We start from the raw sequence: 15,924 nt of genomic DNA, 5'->3' as shown, positions 1-15,924 counted from the left end.
CTACTTGTCCATTTATTGCCAGCCTGCAGCAGTGTGACATGTGGCTGGCTGTCATATGAATCATCCCAGGGAGGCAGACTGAGGTCTGAATGTCGGAACTTTTCCTTAACCACAGTTTAGAGGGGATGCACACTTGCTTAGAGTTGTTGTAATGAATCAGATTAATTGTGAGGCACATGAAAGTTGAAACTGGAAGACCAATAGAAAGCACACTCAGTTTTGCCAGAATGAAAGAGTAGAAATTATGAACTGATCCTTCAAATTAAAAAAAAAATAATAATAATGGCAACAATTAATTAATAAATTGTGTTCATGAATATTGATGTTTTTTTTTGTTTTCTATGATGGTAAATTTCATATCTTTTGAAGTTTTAACTGCTGTCATGTGTTATATTTGGAGGCTGCCTTGGGTTCTGTGAACTTGTGACATGTATTGGACTATTTTTAGACATCATATTTAATTGATTCATTGAGACAATTATTAATTGAATAATCAATAATTAAACGATTGTAATTAGGTTTAAAAAAAATTAAAATAAGGGTGGCCTTAAACTGTTTTTCATTTTGCTGCATGTGAAAACCTTTTGAAGACCTGCCAGATTCCTCCAAATGTTCTAAAAGACTCAAAAGATGATTTCCAGGCACCAGTGACTTAAACACATGCTCAGTAGAAATTGTGTAAGATAACCATATCTCCATATGGATTTATAAGTACTTTTCATTTCCAATATGCAGTTCAGTAGTTCAGCTTTGCTCTGTTACTAATTGTCTCAGTAGTTTGGCCTCCATCTATGAAGTAAAAACTCTCTGCTTGCCCTGCGGGATGTTAAACTTGAAATATGAATTTACTGTATGTGATTAAGTAGAGCTATCGCTGGCACAGTCGAGGTATCACTACCTCCGTCTAAATCTGACCCAACCTCTATATTTGCAGTGCTACATTTATAGATATAATGATGCATCAGCGGAAACAGGAATAGAGTTCCGAAATTAAAACAAACGTGTTTGTGCTGCAGCTCGCACTTAATCAACAGGTTCAAGATATTCCCAGATGGTTCTGAGGCAGCCAAGATGACCGGGTTCGGTTTTGCATACAGCCCAAGTAACGGTCCCAGAGACGTGGTGAGCCATGATGGCACTTAGCCTAATGGCCGAGTACAATGATGTCAGACAAGCAGAGTGGCCTGCCCACTCCCTGTATTCCATGGGCACTAAGTGAATTGATCTGTGGGTTGTATACATGATTTTCACACAGGCTTGGCCAACTGCAGACCCACGTTCACTGATGTGTTTGACTCTCATCGTTCGAATTAGGGAATTGGAAGCCAGAACCAAACTGAAAACATTTGGTTATCATCCTCTGTATTTTGAAATCTGCTTCTTCGTCACCAGTAATAGTTACAATTTCTTAAGCTTAAATTGATTCATTTTCCTTTCATTCTCACTGTTTCATTGTGAGCAACTGCAGCCAGGCATGGTGTACTGATGTAGTGATGGTGATTTTGAGTGACAAGCTTCACGTTGACTCCTCAAGGTGAAAGTTACAGAGAGAAGACGAGAGGGGCAAGGATGGAGAGACTGACCCAGCGTGTTTGTCTCCAGGAAATTCAGACATGTGGATGAGAACTTCAGTAGCTCTGTGTTTTGTGATAAACAAAAAAGACAATTACACACTATGTGAATGCTGGCTTTGCTATTTTCTTTCTTTCTTTCTTGCTTCCTTCCTTCCTTCCTCCCTGTCTCATGGCTTAAAGTGTGACTATCTCTTGGCTCCATCTCTAACCTCACATGCCAGCATCTGTCTGTTTCAGATCTCTGTGTCCCCTCTCCTCTTCTCAGCCTCCCTCCCCCCTCCATCCCTTCTCACTCTCTTTCTCATCGGTCTCTTGTTTCCGTCTTGTTATTTCCCTGACCATCTTCTTTCCGTCCTGCTCCTTGTGTCTTTTTTTTTTCTCTCTCTCTCTTCTCCTCATAGTTGCCCGAAGGCAGATGATTAACATCATCGAATCCGAAATGCAAAGTCTGATGTCATAGACTGTGCCCCAGAGATCTCAGCGCCATCTAGCACGCTGGGAGATCAGGGGAGATGAAAAAGAAAAGATTGAAATGGAGAGGAAAAAGACATAACATGAAAATCCAGACATCAAAATTTAAGGAAATGTCCAGATCTCTGTATCACCATTATATTGTGCTGAATTCAGCCACCTGATCCAAGACTTTATCATATGCTTCTTTCTGGCTTTGACCCGAGTCATAGACAGATATATTTAATTTATATCCTTTCTTTTTCCACAGTTTCTGTCACCCTCTGCTCCCTTTCTCCCACTCCTTTTTTAATTTTTTTTTTTTTTTTTTTAAGGCTAACTAGATTTCATGCTCAACCAGTTAAGAGCCATGCTTGTTGTGTTTGCGGCCTTGTCTGTAGCGATCAGTAGACATAATTTGAGGAGGTGCTTCATCTGAGCAGAGAGCAACATGGTAGTTATGAGGCAAGAAGCCTGTAAAGATGATACAGATATATGGAAGGGTCTTAAAGAACATTATTAAACATAACAACATCAAGATCCACAGTTAGAAGGAAGACAAGACATCAACAATATTTAGTGTACCTAAAAGAATAGTTGGACATTTTGTGATAAATGCTTATTTCTTTTTCAAATTGAAGTATTCAAATAATATGTAATTTTATGCAGGCTATTTCTGGACAGCATCAGTGACTTCCTGTTTCAGGTTCTTGCCTGACAACCTCAGGACTCTTTGACAGGACTCTTTCTTTGTTCACATGATCACTATTAAAACCACAAATTGACATGTTTATGCTTTATTTTTTTGTACAGATAAAACAGATATGATATCCATCTATGCACAAGACCAGGTATAGCCCAAAACATTTTGGTACTTGTATGGATACCGGTTTCCGAAAGATACTTGTTTTGATACCAATTTTATAAAATCCATTGTAAGAAAAGAAAAATTACTTACACATTACGGTATGAAACTTAAGTTTTCATGTAGAGAGTTTAGAGGGGGAGAGCGTAACCCTGCTACAATTAAAGATGACCCCTGAATGCCTCACTATCGCTAGATGCTACAATTTACCAATGTTCCCTAAATGTCTCAAATTCTATCAGTAGATGCTAGCAAGCCGGCTGCACACAGAGAAGATTCCAGTTAGTGCTTCGCAGACATCTCGGACAGATATTCGGCCACAAATATGCAGGGGGAACCAATCGCAGTTGACATAGAGTGAGAGCTGGACTACACCCTGAGCAGGTTCCCAGGGCTACAGATATGAAATAAAATGTTAATTAGTGAGCCGCCGAGGTGTTGGCAGGAGGACTTCGTTGAGTTGTCATTATTATTTTTCCCCTTGTTTCCAGTCTTTATGTCAGTCTAAGCTAATGAGCATCTTAATCAAGCTTCATATTTACCAAACAGATCTCAATCTTCTAATATAACACTCGGCAAGAGAGAAAATAAGTATATTTCCCTAAATGTTTTACTACTCCTTCTTTTTTACTTTTGAAACCAAGTGAGAAAATGAGCCACCCAGGTCAGAATATTGTCTGTGTTCAGTGATCAATCTGGTGTAATTTCCTTGATAGGGGTTGAAATTTCATCCGTCTTTGTATTGTATGATGTTTTCATGTTTGTCTAGACACTTTTATCCCAGTGGACTGACACAGACGGTGGCCTCTAGTGAACATGGCTCAGTTCCCTCATGCAGCCACACACATGCACCTTATTTCGTAGCCAAACTTCTCTCTGGATCTCAGGTGATCAATCTTACTGCTGCAGAGCACTTTGGTCATAAAATATAATATGTTGCAACAATTAAAAAAAAAAAAATCCCTCCAATAGAAAGATAAAGAAGATAATCATGACTTTAATCCGCTGTTCTGTGATCAGATAATCGTTTGAGTCATTATTTTAAAGTTGGCTTGCAGCAAAGAGAACTTGTTCATGCTTTTACATTTTGATTTGCTTCACGTCATCATTGCTCAAGATTTGAACCAGAAAATGTGCCCATATCCCTGGAAAACCATGCTGGCTACAGTCACTGTGTCCAACACACAGGTATTCTGTTTTATTTTAGTCAATGGAAAAGGCTCCAGGCTTTGTTTCTTGATTGAATCACAGGGCTTTAAACTATTTTTTTTTCCTGCTTTGGCAGAGACAGAGGGATTAAAAATGTTTCATTAAATTAAAAAACTAAATGAAGGAAAATATTTGATGAATTCTATTTCCTTTCAACTTTGAGTCGACACTGATAATACGGGGAGATTTGAAGAGGATGAAACGAATGTAATGAGCAGCAGATGGAGATGATCAGCTTGGGGCTGTCTAGGGTTTCCTTGGCTGTGATTTGCACCTCTTGGCCCCAAGGGAGTTGGTGCTAGCAGGTATATTTCAGGAGGCATGCTCTTGCCCAGAACCAGGCAGCTGACGGGTGTCTGTTACACACACACACACACACACACACACACACACACACACACACACACACACACACGTGTGTAAGGGTGGATCCCACAGGTACTACTTGCTCTTTACTCTAGCTGTAGTTTCTTTTTACCCTTTTAGGGTTTTTTCTTTTGCTCTTTTCTCACGGTTCCCCTTTTTTACTCACTCATTTTTACTCCTTCTCACCCACTCGTTTCCTATTGCCCCCCCCCCCCTCCCCCACACCACCATCTCAGTTCTGGCTATATTTAGGCAAGCCCATGTCTGGGGATGGGGCTATTGAGTGTCCTGACTCAGAAGTATAGTGTAAGTAGAGAAACAAGATAGTGGGGAAGGGGGGCTTCCCATAAATCTCCCTCCCCTCGTTCACTAAAGTTTTGTGAACCCCTTGCTTATGTGTGACTTCTGAGTTTGCTCTAGGGTCTGGTTTAGGTTTCTACTCAAACGTTTCTTTCAAGAAAAAAAGAGGCGCATACACAAACTGCCATAGGACGAAAGAAGCAACCCCAGTGCTGCATTATTTCACTCACAATCCTTTGCCACATGGAAATTCCCAGGAATTTTTCCATTGAACGGTTGCCCGGGCAACCTTGGGAATAGCTAACAGCTGTTTGGATGGGAGCCCTGTTTGGTACAGGAAGCACATCTGTATAACAACATATAGAGCAATGGAAGAGCAGTATTGTCAAGTAAGCGTGCGTCACTCCTTACTTGTTTGTAGGTTTATTTCCTTATCACCTTTCATCACAATTATGTACGACATTACTGAGAAAGAGCTACCAAAATTGTTAATAGTTATATATCATTCAATGGTGTGAAACACAGGAAGACAGAAAAAAAGCACACCGAACAAAATATTGGAAAAAAGGTTGAAAGTGACCAAAAGTTGAATGTGGCTTTACTTGCCTGTTGTCTCTGAGTATTTACATGAGCCAGAAATATATCCTCAAGCTAAAGCTGTGGCCTTACTGACAGGAACAACATGATCATTTTATTACATAGAGCAGTGGTTCTCAACTTGTGGGCCGCCATTTTGAATTGGAGACTTTTATTTTGAAGTCTACAGAATTGCTGCACTTATATTTCGGAGGACATAAGTTTCTCATGACACAGCATGGGTGTAATAGCTATTGACTCCTTGTGTTGTCAGGACAGTGATGACCAAAATCATAGTCACATCAGTAGTACACTCTCACTTGGGCATTCTTAAACAGGGTTAGGATTAGAAGTGTTTTTTATTTCATAACGTTCAATTTAGATTCTTGAAACTTGAGGAGCAATGACAGTTTAAACTCGTTTGAAAAATGTATCTCTGTAATTCACGAAAAGTCTGTTTAAAAAAAAAAAAGATTTGGTTTTTAGCCCCACTTATACTTTTGTTGCTCTTTTTGTTTATTTCATGTTTTTAACTGTTCATGGAAGCTTTGGATATAACTACACTATTTCTTTTAGAAAGAAGTGTCTCCAAAATGTCCAAAATTTGGATTGCAATTAGGTGACTAAGCAAAAATGTGCATCCTAAGGCAAGACCACTCGAGAACCTCTGGCAAAACTAATGACCAGTAGGCCTACTAATTTTGAAAGAGTCTAAATAAAAGTTTTCTGTACACATCAGGAAATGTGGTTAAATATGCAATAAGTCAACTCATCCTAATCACACACTAGAAGATTTAAGTGAATAAAATACCTCTCATGAGACACCTAGGGCCCATTTGATGGGTTATATTTTGAGAGAGGACCAAAAAAAGTGGACCATCATGACATGTGATGGCTTCTCTTGAGCCCCTTAATGGAGCTGCATCGGGACATGAGAGCTGTTAATGCCAGTGTTCAGACTACACTGGACACTGCGCGTGGCCATCAGGGTGACTAGTGCTGAGTACGGCACTAACAGTAGTCTGCCTGTATAGGCGTCTAGATTGATGTTAATTGGACATTTTGGCCAGAGGGGGGGGTTCTCAAATCTCTCTATTTATACACATCGTCCAAGAGTGTCTGTGTGTAGTGATGCTGAAGGGTAGGGTTGTTGCATGGATGGATGGGTAGAGAGTTTGCTCAGAAAGTGTGAAGGTGACAGGGATGTGGAGGTTTAGTCATTTGAGCAGAGTTCAAAATGACATGTAGCAGAGAGAGAGAAAGACAGCTGGAGGGGGGAGGATGAGCAAACGAGAAAGAGGAAACAGTGAAATAGTGTAATAGAATAATAGTATCTTCTATTCTGAACTTCAAAGACAAAGGGATTAAAAATTGGACATGCTGTTTATGTGATATTGTGCAAGAACAAATCCTAATTCAATGTGTTTGAGATTTGCAGGCTTAATTCATTTGACAAATATCTAAACTGCTTGTACACTACAAACCTGACTTTAGACTTGTGTTTACAAAACTTTGCTAAGTCAGTCTTCTCTTTAGCCTAGATTTTTCTTCAAGGAAATAATCATCAACATTTATTGTTTTAGAGACAACTTAACCCCAAATACCTTCCACTCGACCAAAGATAAACATCCCTCAAAGCAAACTGTTACCAAACTGTCTCTGTGCACAGAGGAAGTATAATATTAATTGAGTTACTGCTGTTGTTCTTTGCATCAGTATTGTGCTGGAATCCCCCCGGCAGGTGAAATCGCTCTGCAGTGAGCACAAACACTTGCAGGTGTCACAACAATTCTTTTTCCACCGTTTTAATGTGTCCAGACACCTGCGGGGAGAGGTGATACAATGGGAGCTGTTAGTTCTGTCAGGATTTATATGCCGTTTGACATGGAGGGTGTGGAGGAGGCAGTCTAGGCGCTAGGGGGACGGCGAGTCAGTCCCAGCTAGTAGGGGTCCAGAGTGTGAGGTCAAACGTGGGCAAGGGTGTGAGGGTGTGTGTGTGTGTGTGTGTGTGTGTGTGTGTGTGTGTGTGTGTGTGTGTGTGTGTGTGTGTTAGACATGCAGAGCAAACAACAGCCCTGATCTCAAATATGAATCTAAAGACATGCTTCCCATTGGCTTTGACAAAGGCAAGGGATTTCTGAAATTGAATGGCATTAAGCCCAGCTTAATCTTGCAGATTTCTTTTTTACAAAAACTACAAAATCAATTAGCTCCCCTTCTTCTTTGACTGATAGTCATGCCACCGTGGACTCCGCCAAAATAAAACAACAAATTGCACATTTCTGTAATCCTGCAAATTAAGCTTGGCTGAAGACACACTTTTAGTTTTGCCTCACTCTAAACATCGAATAACCTGACTCAAAAACAACCGAGCAACATGGCTACGAACACGCTGCCTTCATTCAAAAAGAATATCTGATGACACAAAGCATCATCCTGCCTAACCCTAACCCAAACAATCTGCATTGCTCAGAAGTTAAACAGAGCGCAACAAGTCAATATGAGGCTGTTTATCTCGGAATCAGCTTTCTGTAATCTACACTTTCTCTTTTGGCACAGGATTGCCTTCCAGCACCCCCCGCACCCCAACACTTTAAAATGATCTCATACGATGTCAAGTCAGCTCCTCTAGTGCTGTAATACACCCGAACATAAGTGCTTGATAGAGCACAGAAAATACTGTTGTCAAGGCTTCACTTAAACACTGCTCTTGGTAAAATGCGCCGACTGATGCGCTGAGAGGAAAATGTGAAGGAGAGGCAGAAATATCAATAACGTCTTGTCGTAGAGGATAATGAGGCCGGGAGACATTTACAAAGCCTGCAATTACGGTGTTATTGACCTCAATAAAGGAGAGGATATCATTACTAGTCTCTTTTGTACTTTGGTGGTGATACATGTGAGATGAGGGAGAGGGCTGGGGGGAACTAACGTTCTAGCATTATGGGTGTATTAACACTGAAACAAGGCAGCAATACAAGGCTGTATGCTAACCTTTTTTTTTTCCAAAGGAGTTCTCATGCTTCTTAAATGGAAAAAAAAAAAAATAGCAGCACACAAAGGAATTTAGGAGCATGATGAAAAATATTCAACACAGTTTATTAAAACACTATTTATAGTTATACAACATGCATGTATATGTGTGTTTGCGCTCCCTCTACTTATATGCAATTATGATGTGAAAAGCAGGGGAGGACTCTGGAAGTGAAAGGCAGCGGTAGACACAAGTAGACACAACGCACAATACACATCTGTACAATACCATCTAAATCACACAATGATCCATGTAAACTAAAGGCCACTGTTTGTTAGTACAAGATTAGGACAATATATCTGTGAAACACAATAGGGCTTTTAACTTAAAATGAGGACTTTTCCTTTGAAACACTATGGGAAGTTGCAGCATTCGGCAGACCAATGTTATACCTTTATCCCTAAATCAGTGAGAGATGTTTACGACTGGCTCCGCTACTGTGGACAAACCACATTTTTTTCCAGGAACCAGTAGATCGCGATGACCCAGTAGATCAAAGGAGCTCTCAGGGGAAAAAGGTTGGAGACCCCTGAGCTACAGGAAATGCTGTGCGTTTACATGTGAATAGAAATGGGTTGTAGGCTTGAAGTAACATGACCACTTTACTCCACTCACATTTATTAATAAGAAATGTCTTGTATTCAGTCAATAGATTACATTTCTAAAAAAAGATTATGGCAGGTCGTAAATCTTTACTCGCATACTGTTCCTAAATTAGTTTTCTGACTCACTCGTATCTATTTTTGGTGCATATGCGAGTTAAATACTTTAAAACCTTGAAATACTAAAAAAAACGAATTATGTGGAGTTTTGATGACAATGTAAGCTCTCCACGATATGAAGACAACAAGAAAATGTGGTCCTGATTTACAAAATTACACACAACAGCAAACAGATAGCAGACTCAGGGAGGTAGAAGGGAAGAGGGAACAGAAGAAATGAAGGGGAAAGACTTGACAGAGATGGAATGACAAAGACATGCAAGAAATAAACAAAGCAATAGGTGCTAGTTTTACACAAGATGGATAAAGGGAGTTTAAGAAAAAAGGGAAATGTAGATAGTAAAAGTCAGAATGAAGGGCAAACGTGACAGTCTCCTACAATGTTCTGTCAAGCTCACTGCTTATTAGATGCATTGCCTCATAGTTAGAGCTCTTATTTGCGATTCCCCAGTGGCTCAATTACATCCATGCTGACATCCTCAAACATCCCTGGCTTTTTTTCTTCATCTCTTCTGCTTCCCGTAATGGTGTCAGACTCGTTTCTCTCTAAGAAAAGATTAGAAGCCCAAATCACTGCTATTAGTAGAGGATTTAAGGTTTCAAACTGTCTCCGATTGCTGGAAACCATGACTCCACAACTTGATGAGACTGAAAGGAAGGTGGGGGTGAGGCGGAGTTGCTGTCAGACGCTTCTTCCATGAGGGTTTTGATGGTATTAAGAGATCAAATGTGGATCTGCAGACTGGGTTCTGAGTACCAAAACATGAGGATGTTTACAAGGCGCGAGAGCGCTGGAGCGGAAACTCCAAGATTGGATATTGAGCCCTGGATTCTTGTGGCTGCTCGCACACGGGCACGTCAGGGCCCCTGAGCTGGTGTGAGCCTGACTTTTCAATGATTCAGTCAGAATGACGACCAACATTGCCGGATCAATAGACTTTTACTGGGCTAAAGGTGTTTACATGGTGTTTTATATCTTTTTTTGCCCTCGGTTAAAAACAAAAGAAAACGGAAAATAAACAGGCCAGCTATAAAGCCATGAAAAATAACATGGGTGCACTTGAAAATCCCTGCTGCTGAGTGACAATGTACGGTCATGTTTCCAGATGTTCTTCATTCTCTTCCCCTGGTGTTGAAGGATGTGACATGCGTACATGCTGCATGAAATTCAACTAATGATACCATGTTTCAGCTGAGATCACACGACTTGGCTGCTAGTAAGCTGCTAGTGCCCGTTAAGCAGTGAGATGTGAAAACATTTCCTTCCTTTCCAAAAAAGACAGTCTAAAACATGAGAACACAGTCTACAGGGTATTTATTTAAAGTTTCCTTACTACTTTCTTTCTTTTAAGGATACATAAATAAGTTTTGGTTATGAAAAGAACAGACAGGACTCTGCAGAAAAAGCTTGAAGGTAAAGTCCTCCCCAATGTTCTCTGCATGAACTCCATCTGGGAACCATCTTTTAACGCTGGATTACAAACTCCTTGAAAAATCCTCACTGTGAGCTTTTTATATAAACCATGAATGAAGATAGTTGAGATTTGAAAAGTTGAAAGAAAGTTATGTTCCAGGACAGTTTGAGGCCAGCTCATATGTAAAGGATAGTTGTTTTTTTTTATTACAACTTCTGTCATATTTTTAGAGTTTCAGTTTTTATTTCCGACTGTCTAAATCACTTCTTTTTTTTTTTTTCTTTTGAATGAGCATCCCTAAAATGTCAGTAACGATCCTAATGATAATTTGACAGGAACTGCAGGAAAACAAGCACATGCACAACTATGGTACGTCCAGTAGGTCAGTCAAACAGTTTGTAAACTGCTATTTTTACAACAGATATCCTGTGTTATTAACAAAAACAATGTTAACAATGAGTTTGATGTGGATAGATTTTACATTAGAAGAGATTAAGAGTGATTTCACATTCCGTACAAGTACGTAAGAGCCCAAAGTTCGTACCCATGCACAGATTGTCATACCGTGCACGGGTACACGTGGAAGAGGGGAACTCCAGTCCAGACCAGGCTACTCGGGTACATTGTGCATCAGGTTTAAAGGCTAGCTGTACCAAAACCTGGAAGTGTATCGCTGTTGGCGATACAACGGAAACATTACTCGACTGTTGAATGATATATAAAGTTTGATAAGTGTCCTCCTCCTTGTCTATGCACCCAAAACAAAAGCAGCAGTAACGTGAAGTAGCACTTCATTGTGAAGTTAACTGTGGGAACTGTATCAATTGGATTTGGTGCACGTTTTTATTGTGTATATGTGCGCCGTGCAGATGCTGACCTTAGCAGCATACTTGGGTATGGAACATTAATATACAGTGGAAGAGGGGGCAGTCGTACTCTGGCATAATACAGATTAGTGCTACCCAATGTGGAAACACTCTGAAAGTATGACTTTGGAAACAACAGTTCGTAAAAACTGTCTTTACTCACCAGAACCAAACAGAACAAATATGAACAGACCTTTGTTTAAATGCCAGCTACTGCCTCTGAGGTCAGTAATGCATTTTTAATGTCAGAGTTTGGTTAATCATACTATTTGTTTTCTGTTCCAGTCGTCTGCTTGCTTTTCTCACTGCTTGTATCTGTTGTCCTATCTGACTTCTTTAGTGTCGGAATAGGAATGATGGTCAAAACATCAAAAAACTAAATCCAAATTGTAACACTGAGGAATTATCTTTTAATATCATTTCATTCAAAATGTGAACTGCAACTGCTCTTCCGGTAACAATCTCGAGTTGTCTTTCAGTCCAAATGGTTTTCCTGACAGACTGTACCCAAGAGGCTTTAACAGTTACTACTTTCTGAGGGTTAAGGCACATTCAATTCCTGAGCTGATCGTCCTACAAGCGTTTCATCTTGCTAAAAGTGTATTAAACTGCTGCACAGCCGCTAAAAGCTAGAGGCTGTGGTTTTAAAGTGTACAAACGGAGTGAGAGGAAAACACAGGCTGCCTCCTCAACAGTCACACATGTAGTTATGCCGGAGGGGTTAATCTGGTCAGAAGAAAGCAGCAGTGCTCTCATGCTGAGTCATGCTCTCTATTCTGGGATTGTGTCCACATCCCCTTGTTCTCCCCTCGATTCTGACAGCCTGCTCCCAACTGGCAAAGCAAGGCTATCTGGTTTTAATTAAGGTTGTAAATTGTCAGTCCGGATGTTGTAAATCAGGTTGTTTCTTCACCTCTAAGTTCTTGTTTTTTATTTTACTTTTTAATCAGAGAATAAAAACAAGTGATTTTTTTTTTTGTCTGCCTCATTATTACACTGACCTATCACTACTCCTTTAAACAATGTGATCACACACACATCAATGTATTTACTCCAAATTTCACATATGTCAAATCTAAACTGAACAGAATCACCCAATTTTTTATAGTAAAGATGACCAAATATCTAATGAATTTCTTGTCCATTAATTATTCTTTTGGCCATTAAATTGCAAGACACATTTTGTGTCTATCCAGTAGATGTTGGGTAACATTATTTAGTTTGGAGTTTCTGACCATCTCATGAATCTAAATCCAACAGTCTTTCCTAACCTTTTTCAACATATTTTTTTTTTTCTACTCTGCTAAATGCTCCACTATGTCCACCAACTTGTTGCTTATTGTGTTTGTAGCTATTTGGTGCTAAAAGTGTGCATTTGGTTAATCAGATGTTCTTTGTTGAAAACAGCTGATGCTGATGAAGTTTACGAGAGCGATTACTGTAAGGAAAAACTGTTTTTGGGATGCGAACCAACAATGAGCTAAAAGAGGCACAAATGGAAAGCGGAAACGTAGACTCGGGTGATAATTCTTTGTGGATTTTTAACTACAAGCTTCAGCTGCATACTACACACCGTCAGTTGATCCATTGTTTGAATAACACGACAAAGTCAAAATTTAGTACATGGACGTATAAGGGCTTTTAATTTGAAATGAGGATTTTTAATTTGAAACAAATACATAAAGTTGCGGCATTTGGCCAATCACTGGTGTAACTTTATCACTTTCACTTAGTCATTAACAGACATTTGCATTTACTGGGCTGACCCAACTGTTGCGGGCCAGCCCAAAAAAGTTGATAAGTTCAGTGTTAATCTTTAAAGTCAAGCTGCCGCTTTCAGTGTTTAGTCAGTCTTTGGTTCATCACTCTAAGTGATGGGTTATATAACACTGATCCTGCACACATGCTTAAAAAAAAAATCAGTCACTTCCATTTCATTACATAAAGAGCTTCTTCAAAAGAGCTGCACCTGTCCTGGTGACCTTTGACCCTGGACAACCCCCCTACTACTCACTGAAAGACCCAGTGCTCTGGTTACAGACCAACTTCAACACACACACACACACACACACACACACACACACACACACACACATGAGCATGCACACACATACACATGACAGCTGGCCTAACAGAGGCAGTTTCTCTTCCAGTCATTAGATTGATTGAGGCCAAAAGGATACAGAGGAGGGGCTACTTCATCTCCCCAACAACCACTTTACTCAAGGCCACAAGGGTCAAGTACAAATTAAGATATAGAGTCACTAGTTTAGTCAAAGAATCAGCTCATTTAGCAGTAAGGAGGTCTCACATGCCTTCTAAAATGTGCACTGTGTTTTTCTGTTTTCCTAAAGTGGTCTGCAGAAATGTGTCTAATGTCTGTGGGTGGCAATATTGACACCGTTGGCCTGCACCTCATCTAATGTCACACCATTGAACTCACAGGCCTGTGACTGAGCACATGGAAAGAACTTGATGAAATTTTAATACCGTCCTTTCATAGTTGGAGCCCTCATATCAGACGACCTGTTTGTCTAAACTCCAACCAAGTGTGTCCTCAGCTTTCTAAAGTCAGTGAACCTGCGTTGATCTGTACTGTGCGAACACTGAGTCACATTTCATAAATAACATGCTGAGTGAGACTTCTCATTTCATGTCTTATAAGTGTATGAAACTGTTCCAAGCCCAAAGTGTGTGCATGTTTAAGTCAGTGGCACATTTCTAGTTCAGTACAGGAAAATCTATGTGACCAGTGATATTCTGACTGACCGCAGCTGAACAAAGTGATTAGCAGTCTGATAGGTATTTCCCACTTGGCAGAATAAACTACTATGTAATAATTATTACATAATCCCCCAATAGCGATCATTTGAGGTAACTGCAATTATTTTTCATAATCATTAGAATGGTTTCCATTCATCTGTATGAAAACAGGCGGAAATGTCAAATTTCCATAATTATTTCCACATTGTTTTCTCCCATTTGAGGCTCGACTGATGCTCTTTTAATGATGTTATTATGGTTTAATGGCAGACGAGAAGAGAATTAGCACCACTATGGTACATTGTTTATTTTGATTACTGGTACTGGCAAACAGAAATGTATGTTTCAATGTTTAATGCCAGTGAATGGCTCGTCATCTTCATTCAGTGTATGAATGAACAAAAAAAGACAATTAAATCGTTGATCGGAATTATTTGAAATAATTGTCAGTAGAAATTTCATGATTACACGTAAACTACTTATATCCAGTGGATTTTTACTGTCGGCCTGGTGAAGAAAGTATCTGTGCTGCTGATGGCTGGTTCCGAGGACAGAAATGTCAAAGAGAAGTTAAAGTTATTGTGGATGGAAAACACCTTAGCAGTGTGTGGGTGCTGCTCATTGTTGAGATGTAGTAAAATCACGAATAATCTGGATTTTTCTGCCATTCATATTTTTACAGTTTATACAGTTTGACCAAAACTAAATCGTCCCAGATCTTGTACAAACCTGGTTTGCACTGTCCTTTCAGACTGTTCTTGTTGTCAGTGTCTAGGAGAGCAAGAAAGCATCTGAAAGAGTAACACAACTGGCAAAAAGAACAAAAAGAAGTAAAGCAGAAAAATGGGGCTCCAACAACTGCCTGTCATGAAAGCAGTCTGCTTCATAAGTGGTTGATTTTAATGACTCAGTGAGTGTGAGAGAAAAGAGGCTTGCAATGCCAGCAGGTCTCACACTTGGCTGAGTATCACATGGTTCCTCTCATTTCTTGCCCAGCAGTCAACAACTGCTGTAGCTGAGTGGCTCGACATAGCTCACCAGCCATTTTGGATGCTTCCTTCCTTTCCTTGTCACCCCCGCCCCCAGTCGCCCCCTGCCTACCCCCTTCTCTCAAATTTCCCTAAGGAGTAGGGCGTGTGGGACAGAGTGGATGTCAAGCATGGGAGGGGATAGTGATGTTATCTAATTTCTCCACGTCCTGCTCCAAGTTTCCATCCTAAAATGTTTTTTTTTGCATGTACATTTCTTTGTTAAAAACTCACTTTGAGACCATGATCATAGTCTGCTTCATTTTCAGAAACACATAGTCAACTCTTCACTTCAGAGGAAGCCACACATCCTGGTGTTATGCAGGGTTTGCATCCTTTTTACTAATAAGAGGAAGGTCGTTAACTGTAGAAGTGGCTAATCAGAACACTGTTTAGCCTTTTAGTTGTTACCCAGGAGCTTTTATTAAACCAAGATCAGAGAGATTTAAAAATAAGTAGAGTGAGCGATTAGCACAGAGTTCCATTATACTACAAGCTGACTTGATGCAGGGGCTCTGAGGTGCTGCAGAAGAGTCAGGGACTTTTAATCACAACTACTGTAGTCGGATACTTTCCCCGGCTCATGTTTTATTGCTAACTGCACGCTCCTCATTAAGGTTATGCAAAGAAGCTCCACAATAACAGGATAAATGCCAGCTGGTTCATAATAACAATGGGCATTTCAAACAAAAATACTATTTGATTTTCCACGGGAATTATTATTTTTGGAAGGAGTTCCACACACAACTTTTTGAC

At 40.0% G+C, this 15,924-nt stretch overlaps 1 protein-coding gene across 1 annotated transcript in view; it reads left to right on the top strand.

Moving 5' to 3' along the window:
• The window catches only part of cacna2d1a (calcium channel, voltage-dependent, alpha 2/delta subunit 1a), a 90,495-nt gene that overhangs the window by 639 nt on the left and 73,932 nt on the right, over positions 1-15,924 (top strand). The window lies entirely within an intron of this gene.

The sequence above is a fragment of the Embiotoca jacksoni genome, unplaced genomic scaffold, assembly GCF_022577435.1.
Source record: "Embiotoca jacksoni isolate LCO1_2020_lvr unplaced genomic scaffold, fEmbJac1.0.p SCAF_32, whole genome shotgun sequence".
In the NCBI taxonomy this organism is placed as follows: domain Eukaryota; kingdom Metazoa; phylum Chordata; class Actinopteri; family Embiotocidae; genus Embiotoca; species Embiotoca jacksoni.
The sequence above is the reverse complement of the archived record's forward strand: the minus strand, read 5'-3'. Positions and strand labels throughout refer to the sequence as shown.